Below are 24226 nucleotides of genomic sequence, written 5' to 3'. Positions count from 1 at the left end.
ACCCCTTCAATAAAATGTTTCAAACGCTGTGTTTGATTTCCTCTTGCATCAAACCAAGAGTCATATAAATCTTTAAAAGCTTCTGCAGCGTTAGCTCCTGCACCATTCAAAATACTGGACATATTAGACAGATTTATCTTCTCGTTTTCTAAAGTTTTTATATATAGTCTTTTGTTTCCTTCCTCATCAAACCAAAGATCATATAAATTTGTAAAAGTTTCAGGAGCTTTAGCTCTTGCTCCATGTAAAATACTGGAAATATTAGATAGACGTATCCCTTCCTTTTCTAACGTTTTGAAATATTGTGTTTTACCTCCTTCTTCATTAAACCAAAGATCATATAAGCCTTTAAAAGCTTTTGCAGCATTAGCTCCTGCTACATTCAAAATACTGGAAATATTAGTTAGATTTATTCCTTCTTTCTCCAGAGTTTTTAAACATTGTGTTTTACTTCCTTCTTCATCAAACCAAAGGATATGTAAGTCTTTAAAGGCTTTTGCAGCGTTAGCTCCTGCTCCACTTAAAATACTAGAAATATTACTTAGATTTATCTCCTCTCTCTCTAAAGTTTCTAGATATTGTGTTTTACTTCCTTCTTCATCGAACAAAAGGTCGTATAGGTCTTTAAAGGCTTTTGCAGCGTTAGCTCCTGCTCCACTCAAAATACTGGAAATATTACTTTGATTTATCTCTTCTTTGTCTAGAGTTTTTAGATATTGTGTTTTACTTCCTTCTTCATCAAACCATAGGTCATATAGGTCTTTAAAGTCTTTTGCAGCGTTAGCTCCTGTCACATGCAAAATACTCGACATAGTAGCTAAATTTATTCTTTCCTTCTTTAGTACCTCCAGACATATTTTCCCTTCTCCCTTAATTAAGAAACTTAAAAATTGATAAAATGCAGATATTCCTTCTCTGCCAACTACACTTCTGGCAAATTTGATTTCTTCATCAATATTTTCTACAATTTCCTGATAACTAGACCTATTATATTTTATATCTCCCAACAAATTTTCCATTATTCCCTTAGTAATAGGGCCAAATTCATGAGATTCTAACCAACGTAACGCTATTTCATGTAATTCTTCGCAATTATATGGAACATTACCCTCATCTATCCCATTTCTAATAACACTGTTCAATGCTTCCTTGTCACACTGATTAACTGCAAATATTAGTCTATCTAAAAATTTCTCTTTTATTTCTTTTTCACCCTCGCCAGAAAGTCTTCCTTCTTCTTTTTCTTTCTGCCAAAAAGGTGGCAGCTTTAACAAATTTAAAAGCCTTGTCATTTCTTTTTGCGAAAATTGATAAAGACCATTCTCATTTATACAAAAACAATCGTTAAAAATCTTATATCCTTTTTTTTTAATATTTATGTTATTGAATTGTAAAGGATAGAAATTTTTAGATCGTTCATATTTGAATTTCTTTTCTTCTGTAAGATTTAGGTCTGCATTAGTATAGATGACAAAATATTTTATATTTTCATCCTTTTCTAATTTTTCAATGAAAAGAGCGAAGCACTTATTCACAGAAAATGTATTCTTTTTCTCCTGCCGTTTAGAAGGAAATAACTGATAATAACCAATACTATTATTTGCATTGTGAGGCTTTATACAAGTAATGCTATCTTTATAATTGATAGTGACGTCAACAGATATGCCATAGTTTCTTTCCTCAAAATTGATGAGAAACATGTTTTTACGCAAGAACATATTGTGTAAGAAGGACATTAATAAATTGGATCCATATGTAATTTCAGATATATAACTTCCAAGTTTTCCATCTTTTTCTGAAGCTATTAAATCACGTAACACAATTTTTTGTAATGCTACATAACCGTCGTGAACTTTACTATTTTTTCCCATTTCACTTTTGATAATGCTGTTCAATTCTTCTCTATTAGGTTGATTAACTGCAAATACTAATTTATCCAAAAATGCTTCTTTTATTTCTTTCCGGGAATATTTCCTATCTTTTATTACTGTCTGCATAGCGGACGAAAATTCTAATCGCTTTAAAAGTTCATCTCTTATTATTTTATCTCGCGCAAATTGATAAAAACCACGCCCTTGTAGATTATCATTTGTAAAGAAAAAGTCTCTTAATATGATATCACGTTCTTCCATGCTATCAAATTTAAACGGATAAAAGTTTTTAAATCGTCCCCTTTTTAATCTGTTTCCTTTCGCAAGATTCAAGCTTGAATTAGTATAGATAACAAGGTATTCTATATCATTTGATAAATCATCTGTCTTAGAGATTAGATGTTTAACAAAACTATTAAGGTAATTATTCATGGAGAAACTTCGATTTTCTTTAGTAAATAATCTGGCATAACTAATATTATTATCTGTATAATATTTGTCTACATTTTCAATTTTTAGATGGATAGACTTCTTCTCGTAGCAAAGAACAATGTTACTAAACTTATCAATATCAGACTTTTCAAACGCTAACGATAATGAAGGATATTTATGTTTATATATGGACTTCCTTAGTAAGCAAAGAATCGACAAGTCTAATTGATACATAAGTCCAATCAATTGATGAGGAATACGTTGATAAGCATTACTCAATCCATCCCGTCTAGATCCATCTTGTAAATCATTAAGAAATTCCGAATCCTCATTGCTAGTATCATTTATATCAATGTGCCCACTTTTTGGTACCTTACTATCTTTGTCCACCATTTTTCCTTCAATTTCAGGACTTCCGCATAGAACATTTTTCAACTTTAGATTTCTTACTTCTGGACCGGAACCCATATTTCCAATGTCTTCTGCAGTAAATTCAATGTGTGGAATATATTCACAAAGTTTTCATATCCTTCTTTTACAGCATTACCCAAACATGAGCCTTTCTTCGACTGATTAACTTGTTGCGCATATTGCTTGCAACTTTTCCGTAAAGACTTTATACTGAATCCTCTACTACCTGTAATCAGATCCTCAAAACAAAAAGAAAAAAAGAAAAAAAGAAAAAGAAAACAATCTACTTTACCCGCAGCAGCTCCTATCTAAAGTCTTCAGGCAATTTCTTTCTTAATGTTTCCAAAGGTTGATTAAGCTTCTCTTGTTTCTGTTTATCCTTTACATTTTTTATCTAACTAAAAATGAAAATCGTTTCTTTAATAACAAATCATTTTAGAGCAGCAGCATCAGATGATAGATCTGGTAATCCATTTAATCCAAACATATCAAATCTACTATATTAACCAGCAGCAAAAATGATTAAAGATTATAATTAAAGGCATTATTTTATGTCGGATAATATCACTTTAATTAGTATATACTTTCATATATTTTATCATTAAATTAAGAATATGGTTACTTTTGTTTAAATCAAAACAACTACCGTGAGAACTGTTTCTAGATCAAGATTTAGAAAGGTTTTAACTATTTGTATTATTCTGCCTCCGTTGCTCTCTCTCTCTCCCTCTCTCTCTCTCTCTCTCTCTCTCTCTCTCTCTCTCTCTTTCGATGATTAGAGGAGCTTGCCAGAGACAAATATTATCTGAAGCAGAACTACATACTAAAGGAGACGATAAAGATTATTCCAACGGCGAGGGAGAAAGAGTACTGAGAAATTTCTTTGAAATTCTTTTTAATCTCTTTGAAGTAGATTTGGATCTGAAAGTCTACCAAATGCTCAAAGAGAAGAACGAAACGAACCTGATTGCTGTAACAATGAAGTTTTTGCATAATAAGCTTAAGAAATTAATCAAAAAGATTTCCAAATATGATGATTTGTGTTGGGACAAAAGGTTGGACAGAAGAGCAGGTTGCAAGACCGAGATTGCAGAATCTAAAGCCTACGTCAATGTTAGAAAAATAATATACGTTGCGCGGTTAGTGGAGTGAGAAAGGGGGATAGACGCATCGTTACGGTTTCTCTCTCTCTCTCTCTCTCTCTCTCTCTCTCTCTCTCTTCCGCTTGGTCCGCTATGAACGAAGCGCGGTTTTTAGGAGTGAGAGAGAGATGGAGGATAGATGCGTCGCAACGGTTACCGTCGCGCACGACGAATGCGTCGCATTTGTAACGAGTCTGGAGACGATTTCTAAGCGGTCTTCTTGTCTTATTGAATTTAATCATGTGGCGTTTTTTTATCGCGCTTGCATTTTTACATTATAGGAAATGTTTTGGAGTGTGAGAGCGAAAGAGAGAGGGTTAGATTAGAGAGGCTGCGCTTGCATTTTGACGACGTTGTGGAGAGTGAAGTGCGCGTGCGTGCCTGTTAATAAATAGATGAAGCATAACGCGGAGCAAATTAAATTGTTGTCGTACAGTGTAAAGGTGCGTGTTGCTATAGACATATATTTTGCAAAAAGTAAGTTTACGTTTAAGATGCCCGCAATAGATTTTATTGTCGATATGGACGGTTTCTTCGTAGCCAACAAATTTAATTGTAAAGAATTAGCCATCGTAAATGCTCATACCGCTGAATATGAATTATTTGAATTCGAATTGTACGTTCGCTACATGGATTTATCCAGAAGCGATCAAAAGTCTGCATGGCATGTCTCGAATTTCGTGCACGGGATTTCATTTAAAAATTTCCAGGGGAAAAAGAATTATCAACAAGAGGACATTGGCATTATTATAAAAAATTTCGTTCGAGACTACAAAGATCCCGTCGTCGCGTACAAAGGGGGGCATATTGAAAAGGATATTTTAAATAAAATAGGAGTTGGCAGTTTCAATTTGGAATATCTCGGCTGTCCGAAATTCAATTCATTGATCGCGGAGCCGATGTATCAAGAATACCACGTACCATGCAGGCTTCATTGCTGGACGCGAACTTCGAAAGAAAAGATTCAATATCATTGTTGTTTGAGCGAAGTTCGTGTATTTTAGACGTGGCTAATGAAATCGAAAGGTAACACATTTTTTTTCTTTTTTTTTAGTTAGAATTATTTTTTATTTCTATGGCGCCTTTTTGTAGAGAGAGAGAGAGAGAGAGAGAGAGAGAGAGAGAGAGAGAACGTAGGAACGTATGGATTATCGGTGCGAAGAGGACAGGCTTAGCAGCTTTGAAAATTGGCCGATCCCGTTTATTAAGCCGGAGGAGCTCGCGATCGCTGGATTTTATTATCTGAGGGAGGATGATTTCGTGGAATGCTTCGCGTGCGGCATAGGACTCTATTGGTGGGAAGCCGGGGACAAACCCATGTTGGAGCATCGCTTTTGGTCCAGGAATTGTCCGTACGATCCTCGAACAACGTTATGTATATGTTTAGCGCGCAATATCCGTTTTGTCCATCAACGATGACGACGACAACGAGGGTGGTGGCGTCAACGATGAATAAAAAAAATGTAATACAAAGTTTAAAATATTTTTTAATTTGTAAATTTGCTGTGTAAAAGCATATGCATCAATCGAAAATAGGGATACATTTCCGAGTTCAGAAAAAGTCGAATATTGGATAATAAGCACGAATCGAATTGGGTAGGGTTTATCTTTAAATCGTTTTTCCTTTCGGTTTGTAACGCGATTGTCACGTACCGCGGTTTTTTCATTTGCGGAGCTGTTTTTATCGCCCACGTGTGCTTCGTGGTTGTTTGCAGCATCGGATACTTGTACAGTTACCACGAACGGAAACTCATGCTGATCGTTCTTTCGCTCTCAAGAATACGCAGCATCGACAACTTGTGTATTTCATCCAAAGCGACGTGCGACATTCTCCATTGAATTTGATACAAATCCAGGACAGGTTTCGCATTGTCGGACCAGCTTCGTAAAGCGTTAGCGTCGTTGCGCGCGCGAATCAAAATCAATCCGTGCCGAGCATTTATTACAACGCGTTTGTAATCTTCGCAGAAGTCTAGCAATGTGTTCATATGCACGCAAAAGTTGAAATGTAGCAAATTCGTAAGCGTTACGGTGAGAGTTTCCCTCCGTTGATCATCGTTTCTGTATATCCAGCCCGCGTTGGACAGCGTGTGACAGCCTACACGCCCCGTTACACCATCATAACAACATCCGGTTAAGGTCCAGCCGACTACGATCCACGTGGAGCGAGATAAGAGCCTGCTCCACGTGGAGCGAGATAAGAGCCTGTATAAAATCACCGCACATCAAAGACAGACCATTGAGTTGGAATCAGGGTTTTGACCCATACACATCAAATTGCTGTCCGTCGTTACTATTAAAATTTGTATTGTGTTCATTTATTGTATTGTACATTCAGGCGTAACCCGCTTGAATGAAATAAAGTTTTTTATATATCTAAGTGTGAAAATTTACATCACAAGCGCGTTGCTCTTCGTAATGTTCAGACTGATGTAATTCTTCAAGATCGTCGTTGTACCGGGATTTCTGGACCGATCGATTTCCACTCCGTTCAGTTCATAACGTATCTCGTCGAACATAAACGCTACCGCATTGTTCTCTAGAGCCACCGTGTCGTTGGTCGATCCTCCTGGTAGGCTGAGTCTTCCCTCCACGTATAGGAAGCTTTTACACGGAAGAGTGTACAAGTCTTGATGTTGAATGGGTATTCTTATCTCATCACTGTTTCCAAACGTTGTGTTGGCGTACGTATTGTCGATCGTAGTTATTCGATTGTCGAAGATTGGTGCCTCAGAGATGTTCAGAATGTCGTCGGACATGGCGGTGAAGCGAGTTCGATTACTTGGTAACGATGAATCCCAAAGATCGCAAATATTCCACGTTTCGGTTAGTTTCCTCGTCTTCTTCTTCTCCTTATTGTCGAAATGGCGCGCCGTTTTTTATGTTCGACGTATTCGATATCCTATTATTATTATTATGAATTAACATAACGGCTATGTCAAGGTTATGAGACGATTCGACGAACGTGCAGCCGAACCGTGATTTCTTCGTTTCGAAAATCAATCAAACGTGCAGACTGGTCCACGATGCGAATCGTTAAATCTTCCATTGATCGTGTAACGATCAGGAGGTAAATGACTCGTGCCGGTGTTTCCGATATTTTATACTCCGGCGACATGTTAGGCGTGAATTCGTGTATCGTGTGAATCAGTTTCCCGTTATCGTACGAACCGGTGGTTACGTTGCATTCTATTCGAATAATATTCGTGTTAATGATATTCACGGAAGTGTGCGATACATGCCACGTGTTCGGTGATAGAATGCGATTCCTAGAAAATCCTAGGATTGGACCCACGGTGTCGGGTTTCGTAAAATCTATCTTATATGCGCTTTTAATTTCGCTTTTCATAGTATTGTTGATCGCTCGTAGAATCAGCGGATATTCTACATCGTTGTTATCTTTGGCTGGAGAAGGATACCGCGCGTTTATCTCACGCCTCAAGTAAGCGTTGATCGCCCCCAGTTCGTACGAGCCGTCCGGGATGTTTATCTCCTCACCCTCGTCGCCGAAATAGAATTTATTGTCTCCGATTGTCGAAAAAGAAACTTTAGCCTCGGACAAAAATTAATTTATAGTTTACTTAGGACTGAGATTCGAAAATATCAGATTACGTTTCCGCCGGTTCCGTCAACACGCACCGACGGTGATGTAAACTGTATATCAAAGATACCGCTATACAGGGTGTTCGACGATTATTTTAACTGCCAAAAATGAAGGGTAGCTGAGGTCATTTGAAGTAACTTTTTCCTTTGCGAAAACGCAATCTGGGGCTTTGTTTACGAGTTATTAACGAAAAACACTGGCCAATGAGAGGTGACGGTGCGAGGGAGAGGGTCCGCGAGAGAGTCCGCAGCACGAGGCTTTAACAGAAGGTCGGGACGGACTCGAGCCGCGTTCGAAGTATTGAACAAGTCACAAGGCGAGAACTTACCGGATTTTTTTACTACATAACAGTGATATTTTTAAGAAAAACGCTGTTCACCTTTACTTTAGAACGTCTGAAGAATATTTACTAATTTTTCGGACCCGAAATAATATGAAGTTTAACCGTGGCAGCCGTTTTAATTTTCTGATGTGCATGACACCTCGTGTGTACCACGCAACTGGCTCTGCAAAAGAAATTACTGAGTATAAAATTGCAAAGTGATACCCCATTGATGAGACACTTCACGACATTTGATGGCCTAATCACTGAATTGAAAGCAGCTGGAGGAAAATTAGAAGAGATAGATGTAATTTCTCATTTGTTATTAATACTTCCATCATCTTATGATGGAATGATAACAGCTATTGAAACTTTAGCTGAAGACAACTTAAGTATTGCATTCGTAAAAACCAGGCTATTGGATCATGAGGTGAAATTGTTAAATGAGAATGCCGATTCAAGTATAAAGATTCTCCAGGCAATTAAACAAAATAATAATAAAAGGAGATTCACTAATCAAGACTTTCCTATAAAAACAAAAAAACATGGAAATTTTTAAATACAAAATAAAACGTCTACGAACATGAAGACAAAAGCAACACATGTGACAAAATGTTACCAGTGTGGAAGAAAAGGACATATAAAGAAGGATTGTTACTACCACAAGAGAACCATGGACTATAAAAATGGCGAAAACAGGAGAACATTACAAACAGTGCAGTGTGTGCAGCAAAATACAAATGCTGCAAATACAGATGGATTTGCATTCATGGCAGGATATGTGGAATGCACTGAAGATAGAAGAGAACGGGTTATGTCATTTTTATTGGATTCAGGAGCGTCCGACCATATTATCAATAGGGAGGACTTAGCAAAACGAGGAGCTGAAGACACCGATCAGGATATCAGTGACAAAATCTGGAGAATACATCATGGCAACAAAAAGGGACACACTAGACGTACTCAGTGACACAGGAGTCGCAGGAGAATTGAAGGACGTCCTATATTCGCCGGAAGTACCATATAACTTGCTCTCTGTATCAAAGATGCAAAGTTTGGGTAATACGATTGTATTTGATAAACAAGGTGTACAGATTTTTAAATCCGGTAAGGTGATCATCAGGGGTAAGTCCTCGAACAATCTTGTTACAATAGATTTTAAAATAAAGCATGAACAAGTAAACTCAGTCCAAATGTACAGTATTATCAAAGGTAATTTTGAACTATGGCATGAACGCTTGGGACATATTGAAAAAAGTAAATTCTTAGAGTTAAGAAATAAAGGAATGATTAGCGATGTCGAATTGGTAAATAAAATAATACCTAATAATAACTTATGCGAAGCTTGCGTTAATGGAAAACAAGCACGATTGCCGTTTAAAAAGGAAAAAGATAAAGATCATGTAAAAAGACCTTTGTTTATAGTACATTCGGACGTGTGCGGTCCAATCACTCCTTCCACAAATAAAATATTTAAGAATATTTGATTCTACAGTATATGTGCATGATAAAACTAGTAAAACCAATTGTAACGAAAAGTCATGGAAAGGAATACTAGCAGGCTATGAAACAAACGGGTATAGAGTGTGGGACGTGAAAAGGAAAAGTATTTCGTTGTCAGAGATACAATATTTGACGAAGTTAATTTCCTAAAGTCAAGGCCGGTAGCAAATGTTAAAGAGATTAGTTGTGAAAAATCTCAAAATAAAATTGAAATTTCTGACGTAATGTCAAACTCAATAAAGGAATTAAAGAAATCTGATAATGGCAAACCAGATAGTTTAAGTTCGGAAAATATCGGAAATAAAACTGATGTTTCTGACGTAAAGTCAAAATCAGTGGGTGATCCTAGTAAGTCTGTTGATGGAAAAACAGATAAACTAGAGAGTATAAATCCAAACAGAATCAATGAAAAATTCCATAATGATAATATTGAAATAACAGTAGATAGGTCTTCTTCTCAGAATAGTACAAATACAGATAGTACAAATAGCAGTAAAAGAATGTTATCAGAACCAAGAAGGAGTGATAGGATTAAAAGGAAACCGCACATTTCATATGATGAAGAGGACATGCCGATTGATTATGTGATGTGTGCACAATCGGAAGTTTGTGAAACTCCTGCATCATATCAGGAAACAAATAACAGAAATGATAGGGAACAATGGGAACAAGCTATTAGAGAAGAAATTAATTCTCTTATGGTGAATAAAACTTGGACATTAGTACCAAGTCCTAGCAATAAAAATATAATAAATTATAAATGGGTATTTACGATAAAAGATGATGAATTTGTAAACCCATTAAGATATAAAGCTCGGCTGGTTGCAAAAGCGTTTAGCCAAAAGTATTTAGTAGATTATAATGAAACCTTTGCTCCGATTGCAAGGATTTCAAGTTTCAGATTTATAATTGCTTATGCTAATCAATTTAATTTATTAATCCATCATATGGATGTAGAAACCGCATTTTTAAACGGTATATTAAAGGAGGAAATTTATATGAGAGTACCTGAGGGAATTGAAAACAAACAGAATCAAGTTTGTAAATTAAATAAAGCTTTGTATGGATTAAAACAAGCAGCAAGATGCTGGTTTGAAGAATTCGAAAAGGCTCTTAAAAAGATTTTCAGAATTCCCCAGTTGACCGTTGTACTTATATTTTAGATAAAGGAGATATTTCTAAAAATATCTATGTAGTTTTGTATGTCGATCATTTGGTAGTTGCGACAGCTAATATCGTAACGATGAATAATTTCAAAGACTACTTAATGAACAGGTAATGAACAGTTTCATTAGAATTGAAAGGACTGGAGAAAATATAACTCTAGACCAAAGTACTTATATTAGAAAAGTATTGAAGAAATTTAATATGGATAATTGTAAACCCATAAATACTCCACTTGAAAGTAAGCTTAATTATGAAGCCCTGAATTCAGACGAACAATATGAGGCACCTTGTCGAAATGTTATTGATTGTTTGATGTATATTGTAACATACGAGGAATCTTCCCACGTATTTTTTATATTCCTTCCTGAAGGCATACGCCAGGCTGGCGGCAGCCAGTCGGGGGTGGATTTGTATATCGTGAGTCGAGTGCCTCCGAGGGGGTACGACGACGAACGTTCTGGAACCGGACCACGTAGCAACACCGCCACTACCATTTTTCCCATAAAATTTTAGTATATAAAGGGCTCTAACGCGACCGGGAAGCGGGCTAGTTTCGTGACATTCGTTGAGACGGAAACATTAGCAAGATCGAGTTAAATTCTCTTTCAACCAAATCTCAGAGGTAACAGCCTAGAATCGAAAGCCCCCGCCGGCTCAGTGCGAAAAACTGAGAGCGCGTTTAGAGTCCACAAACACACACTCACACTTGTTAAACCCAGCGCGCAATAAATTAGTTTCTACCAGTTTTTTGGTTTCCACTTCAATTATTACCATCTCCTGCTTCGAACCAGTAATAGGTAAGAACCCACCAAGGTATACCTCAGCTGCTCGAGGTATATCCTTATTTCTTTTTAACAAAGTTACGAGGCACCCTAACACCAATTCCTCCAACCACCTTATCCAAACCCCTTTGAAGATAGCCACCCGTGTCGAAATAAACATTGGCTGGTCTACGCACCTCATCCTAACCTAAAAGGTAGCCACCCGTGTCGAAATAAACATCGGCTGGTCTACGCACCTCATCCAAAAAGATTCCAATTGCATGCAACCTCCGGCCACCCAAACTGCCTGGCCCTCGGCACGTAACAATATTATGATCTGTACGTGACCTGATCTATGTGTAGCTGTGAGCATTTTGAGCAGATACACAAATAAAAGAAATAAGGAATTATGGATTTGTCTTAAAAGAGTTTTAAGATATTTGAAAGGCACGACAGATATCAAACTAACGTACACAAGAGGTACACATGATAACATCTTGATAGACAGCAGGGTATGCTGATTCAGATTGGGATGGAAACGATATGTACGATAGAAAAAGCACAACAGGTTATATATTTAAATTGCTCGAAAAATATACAATTAGTTGGAATACGAAAAAGCAATCATCAGTCGCGGCCTCTTCGACTGAGGCTGAATACATGGCTTTATTTGAAGCAGTTAAAGAAGCATTATGGTTAAAATCTTTAGCAACAGTATCAAAGTAAATATATCAGAATCCATTGTAATCTATGAAGACAATAATGGTGGTATTAGTATTGCAAACAACCCAACTCTAGTTACAAAAGATCAAAACATATCGATATTAAATATCACTTTACCAGAGAGCAGGTAGAGAATAAAGTGGTAATATTAAAATATATTCCAACAGGTCATCAATTGGCAGATATGCTAACCAAGCCTTCCAGGACAGAAGTTCATCCAAATGAAAATTGGAATAGGCGTACAATAATAGAATTTTTTTCTCATTTTTCAATTATTATAAGAAGTAAATGGTCTGGTCAGGTTTTTCTGGGTTTCCCCTGACCCTTAGCAACAAATGTTGGACCTGTGGCGGCTACCTCCAGACCCGCCAGCAGAGGGCTCCTCTTCCCGCTAGTAGCCGATCCGTTCCGATCCCTATATATACACCGAGACTTCGTCCTACCCTTACGTCTAAGGCAAGGGCCCGCTAGGATAGCCTTACCGATGAGTCCTCTAGCGGGCCCCGGACGGAACGTCTCCCCACTCCTTACCATTTCCACGACACACGAACCGCCGCCAAAGACCATATTGTATTTCCCAAAAGAGAGAACATATTTAGTTGATAAATATACATATTTTTATTGGTTGCATGTTAAACTTGTATTTTTCTTTTGTTTAATTTTTGAGGGGGCGTATTGAAAAAAAACTTTAGCCTCGGACAAAAATTAATCTATAGTTTACTTAGGACTGAGATTCGAAAATATCAGATTACGTTTCCGCCGGTTCCGTCAGCGCGCACCGACGGTGATGTAAACTGTACATCAAAGATATCGCCATATACCATCGCCGGTGTTGTAAGAACACATCGTGCTCTGACCGTTAGTGATCTCAATACCGCGTATACAAAGTTTTGGTCGCTCAGTCAATTCGTACATATACCTTCTCTCAAATAAAAGTAAAAATAAAGCTTTTTAAGAAAAAGAATTAATATCATATTTATTTGAGAAATAATCCAAGCCTTAATCCCAATACCGATATTTGAACTGATGTTTGGTATCGTGTAATAAGTTTGCAAATCGAGCAGGCCCAGTTCGTAATCGGCATTGTTGAGATCTATAGGCGGGAAGTACTTGGACGATAACACGCTACTTCTTCCCGATAACGTGAACGTGTCTGACATTCTTGCGACGGACTATATTAGAGTTCCTCGCAGAAATTTCACACACAATTGTCCGCACACGCTTTCGTTGTATCTTTGATAAATCTTGTGATTGTACGTGATGGACGGAAATAATGAATCAATTCGATCGGTGGTCGAAGATCTCCAAAACTATCGAAGTAACTGACACGCGAATCATGCTTTATATACGCCACCCAGTGCGTTCCTGAACCATGACCGCTATCCAGATTCACTATTTCTCGTTCGTTTACCCATATTTGTTTCGGCAATTCATCGCGCATGAAAACTCCGCGAAAATGCGATAATCTTTTACAGGCGATTTTCAATTCAACGTCCGTCGTCGAGTTATCTTTTTCCTTTCTTTTGACGTTTTTTTTCTTCTTCATTCCTTTTCCACGTTTGTACGGCGCGAGATACACTCCGCGAGCCTCCATAGCGCGATTGTGTCGTCGCGCTTCCTCCAATTGTTTCTTCGCAGCATTCGCATCGTTTATTGTTTTGATCACCCCAGCGCAGCGCCATCTGTCAACGCTTCCGAAGCTCCCAAAGCGGGTAATAACAGCGGTAGAAAACCGCCTCGTTTGATGATAGGTAGAATTCATTCGATACTGTTTCTACCTTCTTTCTTTTTCCTTTGACCGTTCGTCGGTCTTCCACCTTCTTCTTCTTCTTCTTCAAACCCATACCTAATCTTATCAGAGCTGTTTTTACCAGTCTGTAACGGTATACAGAGCTGTTGTTACCAGTGTGTAACGGTATACAGAGCTGTTTTTACCAGTCTGTAAATGGTATATGGAGCTGTTATGTCAAGGTTTGTTTTATTTTTCTGTTGATTATGAAAAAAGAAAAAATGTACGTACGTCAGTTTACATGGAGATGCGCTCTATCATTGGAATGCGGGGAGACTGATATCTACAGTTTCGTACGACAGTCCTTGAATGTCCGGGTTCCGACCTGCCGCACGTTCGACGATCACGATGTGATAATTCGGAAACACGGATCATTGCTACCGAGTAGTATACGGTGCGTGATAAGCGGCCCGTGAGGATGTGGTAAAACGAACGTTATGATTAGTCTGTTGGAGAGTCCGAATTGGCTGCGATTCGCAAACGTGTCCGTGTATTCGAAATCGCTGCGTCAACCAAAGTATCAATACTTGAGCAACTTGCTCTCGTCCGTGGGGGAAGTAGGTTATTGGCGTGCGGGGCAGTCGTGAGCGGCGCGGCAGTTGCAGCAAGAACGCTCGTCGAATACTGTAAATATCTGAACAATAATAAAAAAATGGTCCTTTCTACATCCGAAGCCTCCCAGCTTAGACTTTCTGGATCGATATATCCAACTCTCGAACTGCTTACTCGAATATAGGCACGTCCATCTTGCTTGAAACGAACAGTTGTCACGAAGATATTCTGCCGTGCGCTAGGTTACTTGACCAGGGGAAGGTGGCGTGCGGGGCAGTCGTGAGCGGCGCGGCAGTTGCAGCCAGAACGCTCGTCGAGTAATCGGGTAGGTGATGTAGGAATTTTAATATATAATAATATATATTAAAATAATAATAGATTTTTTTATAATAATAATAATTTAATAAGACATGTATTTATAATTTTTATAGAATGATTCATTATACTATAATAAACTAAGAATAATAAAAACGTAAGGATGAATAATTATAGGAAATCAGAAAAAAAGTTTGATTTTGTCGGACAGTGCTAGTGGGATAGGATGTGATATGTAGATAATGCGAAGTAAACAAATAATTTAAATGTAGTTCGTTTATTTAAAAAACTGATGGTGATGGAGCAATTCGTAAATAAAATGAACAACAGAAATAATAAAAACGATCCTTTTATTAATTAATAAAAATTCAAAACGTATTTACAACTCCCCCCTCCTCCCCCTCCTCGTCCTCCTCTTCCTCCTCTTCCTCCTTTTCCTTTCCGTTCTTTGCCCCTTTTTTGAGGGCCATAAATAGTTGTTTTGAACAGTTTTTTGAGCTCTCTCTGCAACGTATAAGTATATATTATTATTATAATTTGTTACTATACATATTACTATATTATATTATATATAAAAGTATTTTTCATTTACTTACATTGGCCGCCACCAGGTTTGCCAGGTTAGGCCTGGCTACCCCTCTGGTCAATTGGCCCAATATGTTCCTCCACTGGGACTGTAACATAACAGCAGAATTAGAAATATATATATTATAAATATACATTCTGTTGTGCACACTTATATTGCATATACTTACAGCCCTCCCGGACTCGTACGCGGCAGCGATTTCTCGCTGCCGCGCTAGTATTGAGTCCAGCGACTCGTTCGCGGCGGAGGTGTCCGTCGCTGCTGAGGTCGCCGTTGATGCTGCGGCGGTGTTCGCCGCTGCTGAGGTCGCCGTTGATGCTGCGGCGGTGTTCGCCGCTGCTGATCCGGCGGATGCGTTTTCTTCTTCTAGCTGCATTTCCTGCAATGATTATATACGGAGTACCCAGAGACATTGTAGAAGAAGATATAATAGCGGCGATAACTCAGCAAAATTTAAGCAATTTAAAAAACCCTAAGGCCAAAGATGATTTGAAACTTCTTTTCAAAACAGGAAATAAAAATAGAGATACAATTAATTGGGTGGTTGAAGTCTCCCCAGAAATCCGAGATATTTTCAAAAAAGAAGGGCGTGTCTTTATGGAATGGCACTCTTGCTTTGTACAGGACTTTACTATGGTCAGCAGATGTTATAAATGTCAGAGCTTTGGGCATGTTTCAAAGTACTGCAGAGCCCAAACGGACACATGTGGTCACTGTGCAAAGGAGGGCCATACATACAAGGAGTGTAATTTTAAATCTCAGGACCCAGCCTGTGCAAACTGCAAGAGATTTGGTAAGCAACATAACCATTCTTCACGTTCCAAAGAATGCCCGGCCTTTCTGTACGCAAGTAAAGTACATATTTCAAAAATAGATTATGGTGAACAAGTCTAAAAAGAATAGAATCCAGCACTGCAAATCCCCTATCTATATAGCACAGTTAAATGCTCAGAACTCAAGGACGGTCCTAGACGATTTGAGGAAACGCGCGCACGAAAACAGTATAGACATTATTGCAATCCAAGAACCTTACAATATGAATAATAAAGTTATAGGACTTGGTTTAGCGACCAGAATAGTTTCTGATAACAAAATTTTTACACAGAAAATTTTATCAAAAAACATCAAATCTGCAATAGCCATTCTTAATCCAAATTTTACCATTCTAAAACTCGAAAACTTTTGCAACACGCATTGCACATGCATTGAAGTCACAACTACCTCCTATCGATTCTATCTGATAAACATGTACTTACAATATTGTGATAGAATTGAACCTTACCTGAACCATTTAGACAAGATAATCAGTTGCCTCAGAGGAGAACATATTATCATTCTTATGGATGCAAATGCAAAATCACCTCTTTGGCATAGTGACGCGTTGGATGAGAGAGGAGAAGCTCTAGAACTCCTCATTGCTCAGAACAGCCTTTTCATTATAAATACCCCCTCAAATGAATACACCTTTAACAACACGCATGGGCGTTCAAATATTGATGTAACGCTAGCTTCCGGTTCGTGTTACAACGCAATCTCCAAATGGAAAATAATTCCTGACTTCACAACGAGTGATCACAACACCATCACCTTCCTAGTAAATCCTCCGGAGGACACCTTTACCACGCAATATGGCCCCAGTCGATATAACCTCAAGAGAGCGGACTGGTCCTACTTTGAGGAAGAATTGACTACCTCTGTGACTACCCTCTGCGAGCAGCAAGACTCAGTACAGACTGCAGAGCATCTCTGCTGGGAAATAGAACAGGTCATTACTAAGGCATCTGACGCTTCCATTCCCAGGAAAACACGTTTTCAAAAGTCTGTTCCATGGTGGAACAGAAATCTCACTGCACTTCGCAAAGAAATCCGAACCGCTCACCGCAAATACCTACACACTGGAGACCCAATCCTTCGTAACCTCCGTAAATCAGATTATAGGCAACTTAGAAATAAGTACAAGTCTCTAATCAGGAAATCTAAATTAGACAGCTGGACAAAATTTTTAAACGACAAAGGAAATGCCGACCCCTGGGGCCTTCCATACAAGATCCAGGCGGGAAAATTAAAAATAGAACAAGTCTGTAGCAACGTTAAAATAGACGGCACACATACAACTACCTGGGAAGAAACGTATAGCGCACTATTAAATGCACTGATACCTGACGACTGCACTGATAAAGAAACACCCTGGCAAAAAACTCTGCGCACATCCGTGGTTGATCCTCCATCCACAGATGACGCTCCACCTTTTAGCACAGATGAAGTCAAAGCGGCCATAGTTTCCCTTAAAAATAGAAAAGCCCCTGGTTATGATCTTTTGGAAGCTGAGATTATTAAAAATGCTTGGCATCTACTTGGCCCAAGTATCACTAACCTATTAAACTTGTGTTTGAGGACTGGCTCCTTCCCTCGTAGATGGAAGAGAGGGATTATCCGCGTTCTTATCAAGGGACAGGACAAAGACAGGACTGAACTTCGATCATACAGACCAATTTGTCTCCTTCCTGTAATGAGTAAAGTAGCCGAAAAACTCATACTTAAGAGGATTTGTGATCTTATTACCAACCACCCACTCTCAGCTGTATCTCAATTTGGATTTAGGAAGGGACGCTCTACAGAGGATGCAATAGTTATGTTCAGAGACAAGATAAAGCAAACTACTGAAAAATACTCTATAGCACTGTTCTTTGACATAACAGGTGCGTTTGATAATGTTTGGTGGCCATCAATTTTATCAAACCTTAAGATACGAAATTGTCCACAGAACCTCTATAAACTCATACAAAGTTATTTAAGCGAAAGGACCATTGAAATCTCAGGAGCCAAAATAACAATTAAAAAGCAGGTAAACAGAGGCTGCCCGCAGGGGTCAGTTCTTGGCCCCTATTTCTGGAACCTGGTTTTTGATGACGCCATAAACTCTTTAAATAGTAACAATTTCTGTACAATTGCTTATGCAGATGATCTCGCAGTAATTATTCAGGGAAATACTAGAAGGCAAATTGAAATCCAAGCAAATTGTGTAACTGATATTTTATCCAAGTGGTGTGACCGTTACAAATTGAAACTCTCCACAGCAAAATCGGAGATGCTGCTGGTTAAAGGCTTCTTTGACATAAAAAGACCTCCCGTAGTTAAGATAAACGGTCATTCAATAAGGATGACAAAAGTTGCAAAGTATTTGGGAATCAGTTTCGGCACTAGACTTAATATCACGCCACATGTCAACTACATTGCAGATAAAGCTAAAATACTCTTTAACAAGTTAACAGTAATAGCCAAGGCAAACTGGGGACTAAATCAAAAAAGTATGAACACTATATACAAAGGAACCTTCATCCCCATCATTACATATGCTGCCACAGGATGGGTTGATAAGTTAAATACGCATCACATCAGACGCCTCTTCCAATCTCAGAGACATGCTCTTCTGAGAGTCTCTAAGGCCTATCGTACTATTTCCTCAGATGCTCTAAATATTATTAATGCTGCCATCCCAGTTGACCTTCTCTTGGAAAGACATAAATGTTACTATCTGCTCCGAACAAATAAGGAATTCTCAATAGGAGAGCTGCACATTATCCCCCCAACAGAACTGCCAGATAAAAAATATATTTCTAAAATTAAACAATTAATCGGGACACAGGTATTACATCTCTGGCAAGCACGATGGGAAGCATCCGCCAATGGAAGAACCACTTTCCGTTTCATAGACAACATTTCTGACAGAATCTCATCTTCATGGATATCTCTAAACTATTATTCTACTCAACTAATCTCTGGACATGGCATCATTGGAAACACAATGAAAAAACATAAAATTACTAAAGATGATATATGTGAATGTGGACAAAGGGACTCTGTAGACCACATAATTTTCGAATGCAGTAAACTACATCATCACCGGACTACTCTCATTAGCACCTTGACGGAAAAGCAGATAGCCTGGCCATGCCAATTGAAATGTCTCCTGTCTCAGGATGCGTTTGAAGGTTTCAGAATTTTTGCAATAGCTGTTATGAAACACCGAGAAACAATAGATAGGAGAAGGCAGGATGCATTGTTAAGACCCAGACTTGGGAGACCACCTGGAAGAGCGCTCCCAATACAACTCAGGGGACTCAGTACACGCTCCCGCACAAGGGTGTGACTTCTTCTTTCCATGTGCATCCACCCCACCCCCCTCAAACCTCCAAACCTCCTTTCCTTCCCCCTCCCCTCCTCATCCCTTCCTTTTCTTTCCCTCCCTCCTACCCTTCCTCAAAACCCATCTGTGACGACGCGGGTTGCAGTAACCCCTTGGGTAACTGTAATTGTCCAGGTGAGTGGTGACTTATGTCACCAAACTCTCGTTTCTACGAGCCCGCAAGGGACCGAGCTTTTGCTGGCGACCTCGCCTCCACGTGGCCCCCGCTGTCAACGCGGCGTGCGGGATTCTACCTCACCTGAGGGGGATCGCGGACGCCGCGGCTAAGTGGGTTGCTTCCCTCACGGGACGGTCCTCCCTCTGAATGATCCTTCACGGGTGACAGGGGGGTTTTTCCAAGTCCTCTCTCCCCTCGCAGCTGTTTCTGCACCGACCATCGGTACCTGACATGGGCGTAAGCCTCGTTCAGGAGAGCCTGCCTTTAATTAGGCCTTTGGGCTGTAGAACACTCGTTGCATTTCCTGCATTTTTTGTTCGACTTCTCGTTCCATATTTCTGCAAAAAAAATAATATTATTAAAATAAATTGCTACACGATTACTAGAACAAATTTCCACAATACTAAATTTTATCGCGTTATAAATTCGAAATAAAATCAATTGAATCGTTTGCATACCAGATGGTTCTAAAAAAACAGGATCGAAAAACGCCAAAGAGCGCGATCGCGCTCCTTCGATTACATAACTAATATTTTAACTTATATTTAACGAAAAATATACTACATGTATATGCCCTGGCTTTTCTCAACCCAAAATCTGAAGAGCGCGAAAGTGGCTCGTGGTACGCAAACGTTTCAAAACTTTGAAATTCTAGTGCCACATACATAGTTTATATATTAGTATGTACTTACTTGCAATTTCTTCGTGGTTTCTTACTCCTCCAAGAGTTCAGCGTTGAATGAAACTGCGACCCTTCGCAGCTCGAAGTTAGGCCCAGTGTCGGTCTCGGAGCCGTGTTTGTGGTGGGGGGATTTTCAAAATGGGACTACATGATGCGCCAATGGTTCAAATAGTATGATTGGTTGTCTGCCAATGGTTCAAATAGTATCATTGGTTGTCTGCCAATGGTTCAAATAATATCATTGGTTGTCTGCCAATGGTTGAAATAGTATCATTGATTGTCTGCCAATGGTTCAAAAAATATCATTGGTTGTCTGCCAATGGCAATGTCCAATGGTAGCATCGCAAGCATACCCTGGTCCAAATCATGATCCCACACAACGGTTGCTTTCCCTATTTCGAATTTCCCGCTACCGCTGTTTGCAGTTCGAAAATGATTTGTTTACACTTTCGTAGGCGATAAAGCTACATGTATTAGTAGTATCGTAACGTGACTCGCATTCAGCTGTTCTCTGCGTTTTTACGTCGCGTTCAGTCGTGATTTGTTCTCCAAGTGATACGGTCTAGGAGTGCAAAGCGCGCGATGTTTATTTCTTATAATTTTAGATTTTTTCTATTTCATTCTATTTCATTCTACTTCATTCTATTTTATTTTATTCAATTCTATTCTTTTTGATTCTACTTTTATATTCTACTCTATTTGGCATTATTCTACTACATTTCATTGTAAACAATAGAAACAGATAAATTTAACAATTTCAAAAGTGTAGCGAAACGATGCCAAAGGTTGTGAATTCAATGAATTGGGAGGATGTGGTTTCTTCCCAATTGTTTAGACGTATGAAGGGGGATGCATCGAAAAAACTGACCTTGACCACACCAAGATACAGCAAAAGAAAAATTATGAAGGAGAGGTAAGTGAGCATTTTGTTTCGTTACTATGATTTCGGTAATATGTTTCGATATAATTTAAATGGTAAGAGCAAAAGTTCTCATTACTGCTGGAAATACATTTTTTCGCTTTCTCGCTTTTGTACTTCCATTTCTCGGATTTTTATGATATTGACATATGCTGTAGTCCATATTCAATCATTAGAATGAAGTTGCAAAACAAAATCGACGGGTCGAAGTAGCTGATTAGTGTCATTTATACGTCATTTATATTTCACGTAAATTTCTGTATCATCGAAAACACTGACATCGAGATATCCCTTCCTTTTTTTGGGATCTTCGTCACGTACAAATGCTTTCCCGGTTGTATGGACGGATGTTCGTATTGTTTGACGAACAGATGGGGTCGAAAGGAAATTTTAGGATTATTGTCGTAAAGAAAGCCGATTGCCTTCGTGTGTCCCTAAAGAAAGAAATTAGAAGGCCGAGGATCTGGAACTCGGCCGCGTACGGCACGCAGATGGGAAGGTTACAATTTCCGCGTCCGACAATTCATTCCCTCCCACGGTGAGGGCCCACTGCAGATATTATTTCAATACGTATTCTGCATTTGTTTGCAACAAACGTTTTCTCTTCAATCTTCTGCAAAGAGCGTAGCCGATTCAAGATGGTCAAAATTGTCCTTACAGGTTTTTCAAATGAGTACTATACCGTTCGATCTAAATAAATTGATATTATTAATTAAATAATGTGAGCCAGAGAGAGTCACTGTGCCGTTGCAACCATTTCGAATCATAACCTGCAGTAAGCCGTTCAATCTTTCCATTTTAATTGAACACTTGCAAATGATAACGATGACAATACAAGTAGCAACGATTTGTTGCATAGCAATACGGCCCACCGGTCATCAAAAACCAAGCTGCGCAAAATTTCAACCCGGTTGCAAGCTGTGGTTATCTCTGACTATCACGAAGTAAAATAATACAAATTTTATTGTATACGTATCTATTATTTAAAAAATATAATATTATATATTAGAGTTTAGACTTATTTAAGATGAATTTTATGTTGATTACTAATGTGGGATTAATTTATAATAGAGTTGAATTTAATTTTTATTTTGATTTCGGTTCGAGAGATATGAAATTATCTAATTGAATAATTGAATTTGATTTCTAATATACAGTTACGGGGTAATTTTCGTAGAAATAAATAATTGAGTTATAGCTAATTAGTACTATGATTGTAATAATATCATTTATTTTATTTGGGTTCATTTGATTGAATTATATTGAACTGTTAATTATGTATTAATTTGCTTTGTTGGAGTGAGAATATATATATTATTTTAATTGCGGCTAAAAAATTGGCTATAGAATATTTTTCATACATACAATTTATGAAGTCATCTAAAAATTTAAATAGTTTTCATACGAGTGAAAAGTAGAGATTAATTTTTAATATTACATGAAAGTTTGAATAAGAAATTTAAATTAAATAATGGTAAATTTAGTGCGCCAGCACCAACGGTTAAACTGCTGTTATTCGTTAATTTTAAGAATTTTTAGGGGCTTCAGTTATCTCGATAATAAATTTTAATAATTATCTAGGTTGAATAAATTTATGTGAACCGTACAAATTGCCCGCCACTTTCATTATAAATGGAATAAATCGTAACGTTGTAAAAGTATGGGAAAATGTTTTCATTAAAATTTTAGTTTAACAATAAGTGTTTCATTTACATTGAAAGGATTCTGAATGAGGAAAATTTTATTATTTGCACAAATTATAAATATTATTGATTTCTTAATTTAATATATTTGAAAAAAGGAATTACATGATTATAAGTTATAGTATTTATTTACGAATAAATTTAATGATTTTAAAATGTGTGTGCGTGTGTTGTAGAAGAAGAAAGTAATATTAGTATAAGTAAAAGTGATTTTTTCGTACTTTTTGTATCAGGGTTAATTAAAATAAAGTTAGTGTTTTTAATTATCTCGAAAGTAAAAGAGTTAATTTAATATTTCTGTTATGTATCATAATAATTATTAATACTGAATTGATGAGTTTATGTTGGAAGAAAATCCTAACTTTGGCATTGTTAGTTGTTACATTTTTTATTGGAATTTTTTTTTTCTTTTCTTTTTTACGGACATTATTATTTCATACTTTTAAATATATTTATTCATTTATCCTACATCAAATTGAATTGGTTAGTTTAGGGTATTCAATAATAAATGAAATAAATAATAGTTCATTGTCATATAAAGTATTAAAGTCGTGTAAAGAATTAAGTTTAGATTTATGATAATTGAAGATTTAAATTTTTATTAAAATTAATCAGTAAAATTAAATGATTTGTATTTCATAACAATTTTATTACTTTGTTGTAATATAATTTAACTTAACTGGATAAATTTATTTTAAAACTAATTTAAAATTGGACTTTTAAAATTAGAATATTTAAATTTTCAGTAGTTTCAATCAATAAAATTAAATACTTTGTATTATGATAATTAGACCGCATTTCCAATATTTTCACGTGGCCCGCGGGTGGTCTGGTCTGCCGATAGGACCCACGGCGGACAGTCGCATGAATTGGGGAAAAACCGTAATTCGTTTTCTATGGCCATAAATCCGGTCGACGGGCTAACGATGCATACTGTCAATGTCGTACTAAGAGAAAGAAATAATTGTGCGTTTGTCGTAAATTATGTTGAGTGCGAGCGGCGATTGTGTCGCGCCTTCGACTGACGAAATACACACGACCAGGCACTCGAGGCCCCAATAGTGTTTGGTTTCCTGGATAGCAGATAAAATATATATATTGCCGGGTAAGTGGCCGAGGACTGTCGCGTGGTTTCCCACAGATCAGTTTATTTTTCCTTTAGAGAATCGCGAGCCCCGGGGCACACCAGATAACTGTTATTCGTTGAATTCTTAGGGGCTGCAGTTATCTGGTCTGCCCCGAGCGGAGAAGAGCAGAGCAGAGCAGAGCAGATCAGAGCAGAGCAGAGCAGAGCAGAGAAGAACAGAGCAGAGCAGAGAAGAGCAGAGCAAAGCAGAGCACAGCAGAGCAAAGATGAGCAGACAAGAGCAGAGAAGAGCA

Source organism: Megalopta genalis, chromosome 9 (assembly GCF_051020955.1).
Source record: "Megalopta genalis isolate 19385.01 chromosome 9, iyMegGena1_principal, whole genome shotgun sequence".
NCBI classification, from domain to species: Eukaryota; Metazoa; Arthropoda; class Insecta; order Hymenoptera; family Halictidae; genus Megalopta; species Megalopta genalis.
Note: the sequence above shows the minus strand (reverse complement) of the source record.